This window comes from Rutidosis leptorrhynchoides, chromosome 3, assembly GCF_046630445.1.
Source record: "Rutidosis leptorrhynchoides isolate AG116_Rl617_1_P2 chromosome 3, CSIRO_AGI_Rlap_v1, whole genome shotgun sequence".
NCBI classification, from domain to species: Eukaryota; Viridiplantae; Streptophyta; class Magnoliopsida; order Asterales; family Asteraceae; genus Rutidosis; species Rutidosis leptorrhynchoides.
Genome location: NC_092335.1, coordinates 250,441,877 through 250,457,660, shown reverse-complemented (window position 1 = coordinate 250,457,660; position 15,784 = coordinate 250,441,877).

Sequence of the window (15,784 nt, the reverse complement as noted above, 5' to 3'; positions counted from 1 at the left end):
TTATATGAGGTAATGATTTTGTTATCTTATTATTATTATTATTATTATTATTATTATTATTATTATTATTATTATTATTATTATTATTATTATTATTATTATTATTATTATTATTAATATTATTATTATTGATTTGTTATTGTTATTGTTATTGTTATTGTTATTGTTATTGTTATTATTGTTATTGTTATTGTTATTATTATTATTATTATTATTATTATTATTATTATTATTATTATTATTATTATTATTATTATTATTATTATTATTATTATTATTATTATTATTATTATTGTTATTATTAAAGTTATAAATATCATTATTATTATCATAAGTATTATAATCATTATAAGTATAAGTATTAATAATATTATTATCAGTAGTAATCTTATCATTTTAAGTATTATTATGATTGTTATCATTAGTATCATTAATAACATTATTAGTATCATTATTATTAAAAACTATTATTATCATTTTTGTTATTAGTATTATCATAATTAATAAAGTTATTATTATTATTGTTAATAAATCATTATTATCAAAATTATCGTTTTAACAAATATATATCTTGTACATATATTACATATACTAGGATTATATTAATATTTCATACAATTATATAACAAAAATATTAACATTACTTATATAAATACTTACATATAACAAACTAATGATATTTTAAATATAATACTAATCATATATAAATATATATATATATATATATATATAAATATATATATATATATATATATATATATATATATATATATATATATATATATATATATATATATATATATATATATATATATATATATAATATAATTTAAGATATAAAATAAACATACATTTTTAAATGGAAGTTATTATAAAATTCTATCAAACTAATAATATATAAATATTATATATTAATAAATGAAATTATGTGATTCTACGATTATATGTTTTAATATATATATATATATATATGAATAATATAGGTTCGTGAATCCGAGGCCAACCCTGCATTGTTCAGTTTTGTCGTATGAATATTTTTACTACAAAATATTGAATAGTGAGTTCATTTGATTCCCTTTTACTCTTTACATTTTTGGGACTGAGAATACATGCACTGTTTTTATAAATGCTTTATTAAATGATTTTGAGATATATTTTTGAACTGAGAATACATGAACTGCTTTTATAAATGATTGACGAAATAGACACAAGTATTCAAAACTACATTCTATGATAGAATTATTTGGATTCAGAGGTTCGATTTCTATAAAGATTGTATTATCGACCATCGTGAGATGATTTTGCATTGGACTACGCACTAGCTACCGAAATGGTTCGATTTAGTAGTTAGTAACGATGAGATGATTTTGCATTGCACTACGCACTAGCTACCATTTTAGCTGCCCTCAGTGAGATGATTTTGCATTGCACTACGCACTAGCTACCGTTGTAATATTGTTTATGGTTCGATTTAGTAGTTAATAACGGTGAGACGATTTTGCATTGCACTATGCACTAGCTACCGTTTTAGCTACCCTCAGTGAGATGATTTTGCATTGCACTACGCATTAGCTACCGTTGTAAAACTATATTGTATTAACTACCACGGTGAGATGATTTTGCATTGCACTACGCACTAGCTACCATTGGTGAGTTGTTTTGAAAGGTTCCGGTGTTCTTCATATGAATGATTTTATAGCAGGAGTAGACCTGCACAGATTGTTTTTCTAAATATGAGTATCTTGTGGTCTATTATATTATTGGAAATGATTGTTTATGATAAACCTATGAACTCACCAACCTTTTGGTTGACACATTAAAGCATGTTTATTCTCAGGTATGAAAGAAATCTTCCGCTGTGCATTTGCTCATTTTAGAGATATTACTTGGAGTCATACATGATATATTTCAAAAGACGTTGCATTCGAGTCGTTGAGTTTATCAAGAATATTATTAAGTCATTTATAGTTGGATATATTATGGAATGGTATGCATGCCGTCAACTTTCGATGCGATGAAAGTTTGTCTTAAAAAAAAACGAATGCAATGTTTGTAAAATGTATCATTTAGAGGTCAAGTACCTCGCAATGTAATCAACTATTGTGAATCGTTTATAATCGATATGAACGGGGCATTTCACATGGTGAGTCATTAGCTTTCCTTAACCCGTTTGTTTCGGATAACGATACCGATAACGAAGAAGATTCATACAATAGTGACAATAATCTTAATTTTGATGACATGTTTGACGATTTAGATATGGAGGATAATGCTGATGATAAGTATCATGACAGATTACAACAACTATTTGTTGACGCTGAAAAACCTTTATATACCGGTTGTATGAATTTTACAAAACTTTCAGTCGTTATACAACTGGTTAACTTAATATCAAACAATGGCTGGAGTGACACAAGTTTCACTAGCCTGTTAGAGTTGTTGAACAAAATGCTACCAGAAGGTAATGAGTTGCCGGTTTCAACATACCAAGCAAAGACATTGATGTGTCCAATGGGATTGTAAATACAGAAAATACATGCTTGTCTAAATGATTGTATGTTATACAGGAATGAAGACAAAGACCTTCATCAATGTAAGGTATGTGGTACATCTAGGTATAAACGTGGAAAACTAACTGATAATGTTGATAGTGATGTGTCGGAAAATGGACCTCCTGCAAAATTATTGTGGTACTTGCCTATCATACCAAGATTAAAGAGATTATTTGCGAATGAGAAAAATGCAAAATTATTACGTTGGCATACTGAAGAGCGTAAAAATGATGGAAAAATGCGACATGTGGCCGATTCACTTCAATGGAAAAATATTGATAAAGATTTTGGAGAATTTGGGGACGAGTTACGTAATATAAGGTTCGGACTCAGTTTAGATGGAATTAATCCTTTCGGAGATTTGTGTAGCCGTCACAACACGTGGCCTGTTCTTCTATGCATTTATAACCAGCCGCCTTGGCTATGTATGAAAAGAAAATACATAATGATGTCTCTTTTGATTCAAGGCCCAAAGCAATCTGGAAACGACATTGATGTTTATTTGCAACCATTACTTGATGACATGATGGAATTATGGAGTACCGATATATACGTTTATGATGCATACAAGAAATAATACTTCCAACTACGGGCAATGCTTTTTTGCACCATTAATGATTTTCCTGTTTATGGTAATTTGTCTGGATATAGTACGAAGGGGAAAAAGACATGTCCTGTTTGTGAGGAAAATAGTCACTCGATATGGCTCATAAATTGTAAGAAACCAGCATTTATGGGGCATCGGATAGAGCTTGCTGAGAATCACCCGTATCGTAAAAAGTCGGATTTATTTGATGGTACTATAGAGGATAGAAAGCTGCCCCCACCATTGGATGGAGAAACTACACTCTTCAAAGTTGCCAAATAAATGTTGTGTTGGGAAAGAGAGGTTTTGGTCTTCCCAAACGTATTTGGAAGAAAAAGTCTATTTTTTTTAAATTACCCTACTTGAAGCATTTACTAGTCCGACATTGACTTGATATTATGCATATTGAGAAAAATGTTTGTGAAAGTTTGATAGGGTTACTGTTGAACATTCCTGGAAAAACAAAAGATGGAATTAAAGTTAGAAGGGACATGGAATTAATGAATATCAGACCAGAGCTACAACCTAAAGATATTGATGGAAGGTCCACCAAGTTTCTTCCACCGGCCTGTTATACTATGTCGAAGGTCGAGAAAACTAAATTCTGTCAATGTTTACATGGTACTACCTCCGTCCCATCTTAAGTGTCCACCTTTTCATTTTTAGATGTCCCATTTCAAGTGTCCACTTGATATTTCAACCAATCAGAAGAGGTTATTCCGGAGAGAGAAGATTTCTGATTGGTGGAGAATGAAGTTAGTGGGATTTCCTAAAACTGTGTGCAAAAAGTAAGTGGACACCTGTAGTGGGACGGAGGGAGTATTAAGGTTCCATCAGGATATTCTGCTAACATTAGGAAGTTGGTTTCGATGAAAGATTTGAAGTTACTTGGTATGAAGTCACATGATTGTCATGTACTAATGACTCAGATGATTCCCGTATTCGACACACAATAACAAAACTATGCTAATTTTTCAACATGATTCATTCAAAGGTGATTGATCCTGAAGTGCTGGATGAATATCAAAGAGATATCATACTTACTCTTTGCGAACTCGAGATGTACTTTCCACCCTCATTCTTTGATGTCATGGTTCACTTGGTATCTCATATTGTAGGAGAAATAAAGGCATGTGGTCCAGTTTTCTTACGTTATATGTATCCATTTGAAAGATATATGGGTATCTTAAAAAGTTATGTAAGGAACCTTAATCGACCAGAAGGGAGTATCGTTGAAGGATATGCATCCGAAGAGGTGATCGAATTCTGTACAAACTATATGGATGGGTTTAAAAGTGTCGAGATTCCACAAATTCGTCATAAAGGAAGACTTTCAGGTCAAGGGACACTTGGGCACAAGACGGGCTATTCAAATGTTGCCGATTATCAAGAGGCACATTTTACTGTCTTACAACACACTACACCTATTGATCCGTACATACAAGAACACATGTTGTGGTTGAGACAAGAAAACCGTAAAAAGAGTGCAAAATGGTTGGCAAAACAACATAAAAAACATTTTTAGAATTGTTGAAAGATAAAGTTAGGAGGACACTTCCAAATATTGATAAAACGGTCAAAGCGTTGGGATTTGCCCCTAAACATGTGTTCCAATATCAAGGATATGACATCAATGGGTATACCTTTTACACTAAAGATCAAGATAAGAAGAGTAAAACACAAAATAGCAGTGTCACGGTGATAGCCTCGTCGACGGAATTCACCATTGGTCAATCGTGAAGAAAGATCAAGGATCGCTAAAAAATCTTATTATGGTGTCATTCAAGAAATATGGGAATTAGATCATGGTAATTCGTACACTATACCCTTGTTCAAGTGTAAGTGGGTTGATAATGATCGCGGTGTTCAAGTTGATAAAGATGGTTTTACAACTGTTAATCTTTCCACCAATGGATATCCCGAAGAACCATTCATTCTAGCAAAACTAGTTACTCAAGTATTCTTTATCGAAGACCCAAAGGATTGTAGATGGCATGTGGTTCAGTATGGAAAATGATGGATCGTTGGTGTCGAGAACGTTGTTGATGAGGATGAGTACGACCAATTTGACGAGTTACTGCCATTTTCAGTCGGTGTTCAACCTTTGAATGCAGTTGTTGTTGGAAATAATAGAATCTACTTTAGGGAAGACCATGAGGACGGAGACGAGGTTGCAGAGACATAAAAATTGTTAAAACATATGATTAATTACCTTTTTTTTTTTTACAAACATGATTATATTTTATAATAACTTATGCAACATTTCTTTTATGTCTTTTGTTATTTTTTTTACCATGAACTATTTACTTTATGTTATTACCTTTTAAATCAATAATAACAATCTATACAAATACAAATAATTCTAAAAAAACATATATATGCACAGTTTTCAATTATGATATGTGATAACCCGGAAATTTCTGACCAAATTTAAACTTAATCTCTATATGTTTCTGACACGATAAGCAAAGTCTGTAATGTTGAAATCTCAAAAACTTTGAACTGTGTTCATTTAATCAATTACCCTTTGACTGAGCTCGACGATTCACGAACATTTATGTGTGTAGATATGTATATACATAAGATATAGTTATATTAATTGAAAACGTTAACAAAGTATTAGATGTATAATACTTTACATGAACGTATTTGTTTCAATATATATTTAATATAATTATCGACGGAATTAAAAGATAATATCAAATAATTGAATTATCAGATACATTGTGATTATGATTACGGGTCTCTGTTATGAGGTCCACTACGATTTAAGAAATCTGTTTCTTTTTAACGGTATTCGGAATAATTGATAAAGTGATTTACATGTAAGAACAAAAGTGTCAATTAACGGGAACTAGAGAAGGGTTAGTGAAGTTCCCTGTTTGATTTCCTATATAGGTGTTAACTAGTTAACTTTCATATTATTTAGGGTGAAAGTGAAATGTTGGGAATATAAATAACTTAGATGTTGGATATTGACAAGTTAAGTAATCAACGTTTTACATTAAGATTATTTTATACGTTTAATTAACCTTTGGACTTTATCTCACGTTTCATCAACAAATGGTAATTCAAAAACTTGAAACCTATTATGAGTACATATAATTTTACTTTTCTAAAACGTTGTATGATATAACAAATTCCATAATTTTAACCTTTTAAAATGATTCTTATATATATTTAGTTTTGGAAAACAAAATTATCATATATAGTTTCAAACGTACAAAATGTTTTCAGTTTAAAAAGAACTTTATTATTAAAACACTTTATAAGATAACTTGTTTATAAATTTTAAAGAACTTAATTAAAGCTTGTATTATAAATTTGTAAATATATTTTTATTGTTTCAAAAAGATAAGAGTACTACTAAATAATAATTTCGAAACGATTTTAAATTATATATATTGAACTTTGAAATATAATTAGTTTTGAAAAATTATATATTATATTGTTAAATAAATATTTCAAATTTATATTTCGAAATAAAAATATATATGTATATATATTTTTCAATATAATAAAATTTAATATTAAGTTTGTTATAAAATGTTTTGAGTTAAAATAATACTATTATATATATATATATATATATATATATATATATATATATATATATATATATATATATATATATATATGTGTGTGTATATGTATATATAACGAGACGTTGATTTATAAAAGCTAATGACCAAAACACTCTAACATTCAAGTTACATTTCGAATGATTTAGTTATTGATAAGTTAAGTCTATATTTTTGTTAAAGGTACACATCACGAAATGTAAAATGCTAGTTTTCTAAGCGTACGAAAATGAGTTCGAGAAACCGAAACTGGGACGTTAGTTGAGTAATAACGTACGAGACATCAGAACAAAAATTACAAACTAACTATGCATGTAAATATTATATAATATATAAATAATTATATAAATTAAATATATTATATATAAAATATAATTAAACTGTCAGCAGCCCATGTGAAAAACGAATTTGAGATGGCTAAGTGTATCATGCGATCGCATGGCCTTACCATACAATCCCCATGCGATTGCATGGGGGGTTGGTGGCAGCCACATCCCTTTAAATTTGAACGATTTCTGTTTCTGGATCACTCATTAATCTCACACATCTCTCTCTATATACATTATAATAATAATAATAATAATAATAATAATAATAATAATAATAATAATAATAATTATTATTATTATTATTATTATTATTATTATTATTATTATTATTATTATTATTATGATTATTATTATTATTATTAGTATTAGTATTAGTATTATTATTATTATTATTATTATTATTATTAGTATTATTATTATTATTATTATTATTATTATTATTATTATTATTATTATTATTATTATTATTATTAAGATTAATATTATTATTAATCTTATAGTGAGGAGTATTATTATTAATATTATACATAAAATATTACGACGGAGTGATGTCCGAGTGAATACAAAATGGTTTTTCGAGCGGGATAGAGCTAAGAAAATTATGGGTTATAGCTATGGAGGTTATGGGTATGGTATGGGGGTATGCTCGTGAGTCAAATCTAGTGTTTATCATCTTCGTTGTGTCTACGTACTTTTCTGCAATATTGAATCTCAATATTGATACGTGAGCATTCATATCCTATCTTTTACATATTAATAGTATATCCCTGACTAGTGCTCGAGTATATATGTTTATGCATGCTTATATGCTTAATTTCGTCGTTAGATAGTTTATGAAGAATCATGAATTTTTTACATATGTTACTGAGATAAGATATATGATATGCATGTCGTTGGAAAGCTGGCGAAAAATTAATAACATTTCATTTAGAAAGCGTATGGTTTTGATGAATGGATTAAAAGATATAGTCAACTGAATTATCATTAATTTTTGTATTATTATTAGAATGATTATTATTATTACAATCGTCGTTATCGTTATCGTTATTATCTTCATTATTATTATTATCTAATAATTAATATTATTATCATTATCATTAGCGTTATTAATATAAGTATTATCATTAAAAATTGTTATTGTTATTATTATTATTATCGTTATTATCATTAAGGTTATTATTAATATTATCAATATTATTATTATTATTATTAATATTATTATTATTATTATTATTATTATTATTATTATTATTATTATTAAAATAATTAATATTTTATCAAAACTATCATTTTATTATTTTTATCGTTATTATTATTATTAAAAGTATCATTAATATTAAAACTATCATTTTTATTAAAATTATGATTTTAATAGAAATATCATTGTTATTATTAAATATCATTGTTATTATCATTTTAGTATTATTATTATTAAAAATTATCATTTTGAATAGAATTATTATTTTTATAAAATATTATTATTATTAAAGTTATTAATAAAAAGTATCGTTATTTAAAAAATTATCATGATTAGAATAATCATTTTATTATAATTAATATCATCATTAGTAAATATAAATATTGTTATTGTTATTATTAGTAGAATAATAATATTATTATTATTATTACAAAATAATACAACTTTTACTCATTATTATTATTATCAATATTATTTTATCAAATAAATATGTGATACAAAGATATTTTTACTACACGTAATATAATTACATTAATAATACATACCACTATATTTTTATGATATTAAGTGAACTTAATAAATTTTATTACTTGAGATATATAAAAAATATATTTTTATCATATATAAACTTTAATATAAATTTTATTAATAAATGACTTGTATTAATTACTCTAATAAAATATGATAAATATATGTAAATACATATAACGACTATATTTAAATTATATAATAAACATGTATAGATTTTGGAAGCCATTTTGGGTCAGGTTGACTTTTGTTGACTTTTGCATGATAATCTCGAGCATTAGGATTGTGATACACTATGACTTGACCTAAATTGTTAGACAGATATTGACCAACATATAAATATATATAATTAATATAGGTTCGTGAATCCGAGACCAAACCTGCACTTGTTCAGTGTCGTCATTTGCATTATTGCTAAAAAATACAATATTGTGAGTTTCATTTGCTCCCTTTTTAAATGCTTTTGCAATATATATTTTTGGGACTGAGAATACATGCGCTGTTTTATAACTGTTTTATGAAATAGACACAAGTACTTGAAACTACATTATATTGTTGAATTATTATACCGGATATCACCCTTTTTAGCTTGGTAGCCTAAGAATTTGGGAACAGACCCCCAAATTAACGAGAATCCTGAAGATAGATCTATGAACTTTGACACATCCCATCTGGGTTACGGATGCTTTAGTACTTCGATTTTATATACAGATGAGTGTACCTGTATATTTGAAGATATTCTAGATGCATTTGTTAATGTTGGTTACCAGGTGTTCACCATATGAATGAATATTTTTGCAGATGAGTGTTCCTGCAGTTAACTATGAAAAATGAAATCTTGTGGTCTGTTAAAATTATGAAATGATTGATTACGATAAACTAATAAACTCACCAACCTCTTTGTTTGACACTTTTAAGCATGTTTATTCTCAGGTATTAAAGAAATCTTCCGCTGTGCATTTGCTCATTTTAGAAATATTACTTGGAGTCTTTCATGGCATATTTCAAAAGACGTTGCATTCAAGTCATTGAGTTCAAGATTATTATTAAGTCGTTTATAGTTTGAACATATTATGAAATAGTATGCATGCCTGTCAACTTTCGATGAAATGAAAGTTTGTCTTTTAAAAACGAATGCAGTGTTTGTAAATTATATCATATAGAGGTCAGAACCTCGCAATGTAATCAACTATTGTGAATCGTTTATAATCGATATGAACGGGTCCTTTCATGATACCGGGAACAAACCGCGACCACAAAACCATCCAACTTCTTCGTCTACCCTAAACCATCCTACTTCATTATCAAACCACAAGAAACACCCGAATCCTTCATCATAGAACGACGATTATTCTAAACAGGTAACAAAAGAAATCGATTTCGTCCTCACGGCTGAAGGATTGTCGCAAATACAGGTACATATGGTTTTTTTAGTTAACTAATTGTTCTTTACTCGAATATTCTTGTTATAGATGTAATGACCAGAAAATCAGACTATTAGACCTGAATCGAGTTATGTGATTAGGAAATAATAATCTAAAATTAGGTTATATACATGCACATTTTTTCTTAGATTATTCATAAAATTGAAACATTAGGGTTTACAAGTGGTTAATAGATGCTGCAGAAAGACTCTAATTTATATTTTGTGTTAAAGGCAAAATGCCCTAAATATCAGACTATTATACCTAAATCTAGTTGTGTTAATTTGACCATAATTGTTATTGTTACCAACATAACTGATATGTACATATATGTTGATTTTACAGAAGCAGAAATAATCTCTGACGTTGTCATTAATGGCTTCCTACAATTGTCCACCATTGTTCATCCACATAATACTATTTGCAGATAAGCTTGAACTGTTATTATTTCGTTGCTATTTAAACATTAAAATTATCTATTTTATAAAGCAAAACTATTGTAAGACATATCAGGTTATTATGTTTTGTTACAGGCTTTGCCACATGAATGGTATGTTAACCATTATGATAGCATGATTCCAAGACATTCTGTTTTCATCCACACACTGCAAGGATATAAAGCTGAAGTTACATTTTTGACTGATCGTAGCCGTTTGATACTTGGTGATGGCTGGCTGAAGATCATGAACGATCTTAAAATTGGAGAAGGTGATATCCTTCTATTGACTGGAATCGACAAAAGAAATTTCGAGTTGGCTATTTACTCACCTGATATGTTTCAAAAGAATTTTTTTGATCCATTCATATCTTTTAGTGTATTGACTCGAATTCAGGCAACAGTGTTTGACAATTCTCCATACAGACGTTTCCCTTCATTCATGAAATTCGTCAACGATCCAAATGAACCAGGATTGGTATGGTCATTTTTCATTATCGCATATGTAACACACATTTAGTATGTGTTCATGATTATTATCTTAACAAATTAGTTTTAAATTTCTTTAACAAAAATAGCATTATTTTTTATTGGATGTAGATACTGCCAAAGGAATGGTTAACAACAACTTATGGAAACTCTGGACCCAAACAAGAAATGTTTGTTCACTTTCAAAGATGGTATAAGAAAAGGGTACGCATAATCTCAATTGAAGATGAGTTAGTTATGTGGGAAGGATGGCCTGAGTTGCTTAGAGACCTTAAATTGGCGTCTTGTGATTGTATGGTCTTTTATGCAACTAATTTGGAAAATCTTGAGCTGGTGATTTATGACCACCGTGGTGTTGAAAAGGGTTGTTTATTAACTTTTCAACTGGTGGACGTTGATGTTTCTACTAACTGGGAAAGAGGATCAACTTCCCAATTCATTCCAGAAATCATTTATATTGATGACAGCTCAGACAGTGATACTGACAGTGATACCTCAGAAGATGAACCAATGCCTCAACAACATCTATATCCTGAACGTGTTACTATTATCCAAATACCGTCTGGTAAATTGTTGGTATGCTACTTATCTTATCTTTTTAAAGTTTAACAGTCATCAACTGGTAATTGGTGGTACACTACTTGTCTTATCCTTTTACATATCAACTTTTTATGCTTCATCATTATAGAATAACAATTGGTTAATCCTTTGGCTAACTATGTAATTTCTTTTTCGTTAGCGTCTTTCAAAGGAGTTTATCGGACTTCCAGGACTGAGGAGTGGGTATTATGTGAATTGTTTTAATCATGAAGATGATGAATTCAAGTGGCGGTTGAAACATGAGAAAGGGAAGAAGAAACCAAATCTGGCAGTTACATACGGTTTTCCAGAGTACCGCACACTCAATGGCCTGATTCCTGGTCAATATTATGAACTCACGTACAATCTGGAGGAACGAAGCTGAGCAACAACCCAATCATACACCTATTACCTACATTGTACCCATTCAAACCCACAAAGTACTCCCAGCCTTCCGAAACTAAAAGCTGTTTTTTGGTTACATCTGCAGCCCGTTTTAAGCCCCACCAATGGAATATCCCTTCCATATCCAAGCATAGATAGTTGCAGTCAGCCTCGAGTTCTCGGATGCGATTAAAGTCCTCAGGTAGTTCCTAAATGACATTGACATATTATTTGTTAAAGATTTCATAAATATTTGTCAATGCTATATAAATAAATACGGTTAACTATTTCTCTAAAAAAGTATCTAACTCTCCCAAAAAGTTCCCCTTGGTATGTCGAAGAAGATGTATGTGACATCAACGGTGCTCCATATGTTGTACCTTTCAGCTCTATTCAGCTGTTCAATGGCGAGTGCACGTGTTTGACTAGTAGAGGCATCATTGTTTGCAGCTGTATTTGTGATTCAATTCATTTATATGTGAACAAAGAACAAAATACTCATTTACATCACAGATTAATTATTTGATTTAAAATTGTTGGATAAAATATATATGTTTTCATTTTCAATCCTAAGCAAACTGTATTGGTATTGTAGCTTTAAAGTTCACAATACATATTGCTGTAACATAAATTAAACCCTAAGTTACCAGTTGGGATTCTGTAGACAATTAGCAAATAATATATACAGGTGCAATATCATAAATGAACATTTGGTATGAACTTAAAGGTATAACACATTAAAATTACAGACTCACAATTGCATGGGTGTAAGTCCAAAGAAAAACACTGATATTATCTATGCACATAACTGTGAGATAAAATCGATTCAGGTGCAAATAAAAGAGCATAAATACAGAGAAAGTGTATATCTGTTGTTTTATTTTAATGATTTAAATAAACAAATGTGATGATAAACTTTGTTCTAAATTTTTTAGGTTTTCAATTCGGAAAACCCTCTTATGAATGTCTATTGTGGTGCTTACAGTTAATAAACAACAAATTTTGTTTTAGAAAATAATGTAACCTGAGCTCGACATGGCGGGAGATGGTTGTAGGTGATCGCTATTGCAAGTACAGAGATGGTGGTAGGTGAACAGGTAGGTGAAGAGATACTCCGTATGAGGTACTTGAGAAGGTGAGGGATATTTTGTCTTGTTTTTTTTAAACATATTTTTTAAAAATACCGGATCATTTTTGCCATTAATTAGTTTTTTCTAAATGGGCCGGGTCAAGTAGCTTATTATGGAGTATTAAAAAATATGAAATATTTTACTATAGGTAAAATACCTAATCTTCTTCATCATCAGATAAGCTTAATGGCCAAATTACCCACCATTTGGTCTCGAAAATTTTAAATCAACCGGCAACCTCATTGACACCACTAATTGACACAAAACAACCTCCGATCATAATTGAAACAAACCGCCATTCTCATGTACTGTTGTATTATTTTCACAAACCCTAGCAGTGATCCAAACTCCTTCAAATCGCTACTACAAACCGTCGGTCAATCATTTTTTTGTTTTGCGATTACATAGTTCTATACACAATCCCACAAACTCTGTAGGTAACTGCAGAAACCCACTAAATTCGATAAATTCAAGAACTTGATACATCAAACATCATGGTACGTGTATGATTTCAATTCTATTGTATGTATACCTAGAACTACTAGTATTGTTAAGGTATTAGTATTGTTATTATTTTTAGATTCTTATAATTGGTTTTTTTTCATGTATACAGAGCCAAAACAATAGGCCTAAACGAGGCGTTAACAAACTTAAAGAAAAATCATTGATTCCATTTGTGGTTGAATTTGACCAAATTGGGCATGCGATAGGAAAATATCAAGCTATGTTTGCCAGTAACATAGGTGTTCTTACAAGGCGTATGATTAATTTTATTGAGGATGATTGGAAAGTAGTACCTGTAGATGTGAAAGACGCGTTATGGTTGGACATAAAGGTATCAAATCATAACTTATAAAAATTTTGTTTCATAAAGTTATCAGAATTTGTTAAACTAATGTTTAATTATATATGTAACAACATTTACGGGAACGTCTTTTTATAGAAGATGATTTTGCGAAGAAACAAATGCTTCATCATTGCAACGGGGCTTTTAAGAGATTCAGGGCCAAGTTAAGAATGTATATGGTTCAAGGCAAGCTTCCTTATGAAGAATTTTCAGATTACGGTTTCATAACTGCAGTAAAATGGAGACAATTTTGTGAACTTGAAGATAAACCAGAAAAAAGGGTTAGTGTCATGACCCGGAAATTTCGATCCAAATTTAAACTCAAACTCTTATATTTCTAACAAGATAAGCAAATTGTTGTATTACATTTGAAATGTTTTCATACATTCATATACCCATTTGACCATTCCCGACGATTCATGAACAACAATATATATATATATATATATATATATATATATATATATATATATATATATATATATATATATATATATATATATATATATATATATATATATATATATATATATATATATCACTTCCCAAATTTAAATTTTTATTTTTATATAAATATTAATATGAAACATGATACATTAATAGAAATCTACATCAATTACACCCTTTAAACTATAACATTTAAATATCATATACCAATTCATTGGAGTAGATATTATAATATCATTAAAGTTATGATTGATCTTTAGATTGTCAAAGTGATAGGGGACATACATGATTAAAGTTATGTCAGCAACTTGACAAACAACAACTCACAAACTAATGAACTTGTGATTTTAACTTGGACTAAAATGAGATTTTTAATTATACTTTTACCCGTCAATTATTGATATGAAGTATAAAATACCAGTTCGTGGAAACACGGGGTTAAAAGAAAACAAAATGAGTGGCGGCTAAATATATTTCGCACGTTTTGTTTTCATTTCTTTTTAATATATTATATATTATATATTATTATTATTATATTTTATCCCGTGTCCATCCTATCATACAATTTCATTAGCTTTATGGTATGATTAATTTACAAAACCTCACGGATCAAACTAAGTGGGTTAAGGTGACAACTGTCAATTGTTGTTATGTGCACCAGTGATAAAAATATTACATATATACTTTCCGTAATTTTTAAAAAAAAAATAATAATAATATAAGTCTAAATTAACTTTATGAATCTTGACTTTGTAACAAAGTGTTAAAACTGAATTAGTCATTTAATTGGAAAATGACTACATGTTTTCGATAAGTTTTTATTTGTTAATACCTATTTTGTTTACTAAATCTAATTATTAAAATTTCAGTTATCCATTCATATTAAATTTACTTTTGAGTAATTTACCTATGGTTCGATGTCTTAATATGTACTATATATAGGAACTAAACTATTAACTAAATACTGAAATTCTTAGTGTTTTCTTTTATATTGATCGTATAAAAAAAGTATTTGAAGTGGTTACACATGATGTTCCATATTGATGTTTTAAGTTTGATATTAAATTACGTTAACATGTAATGTAACCAAAAAGATTAATTTTTAAGGAGTAAATTAGATTAATGTTGTAAGAGTATCGAGTCATTGTCGATGGTATAATACAACATAAAGTCACATGATGGTTTCTATTTAACTTGTGATAACGATTTAGACTAGGACAAGTGATAGTGACTATGAATTTGCATATGGAAAATTTTGCCTATATAACTCAGTT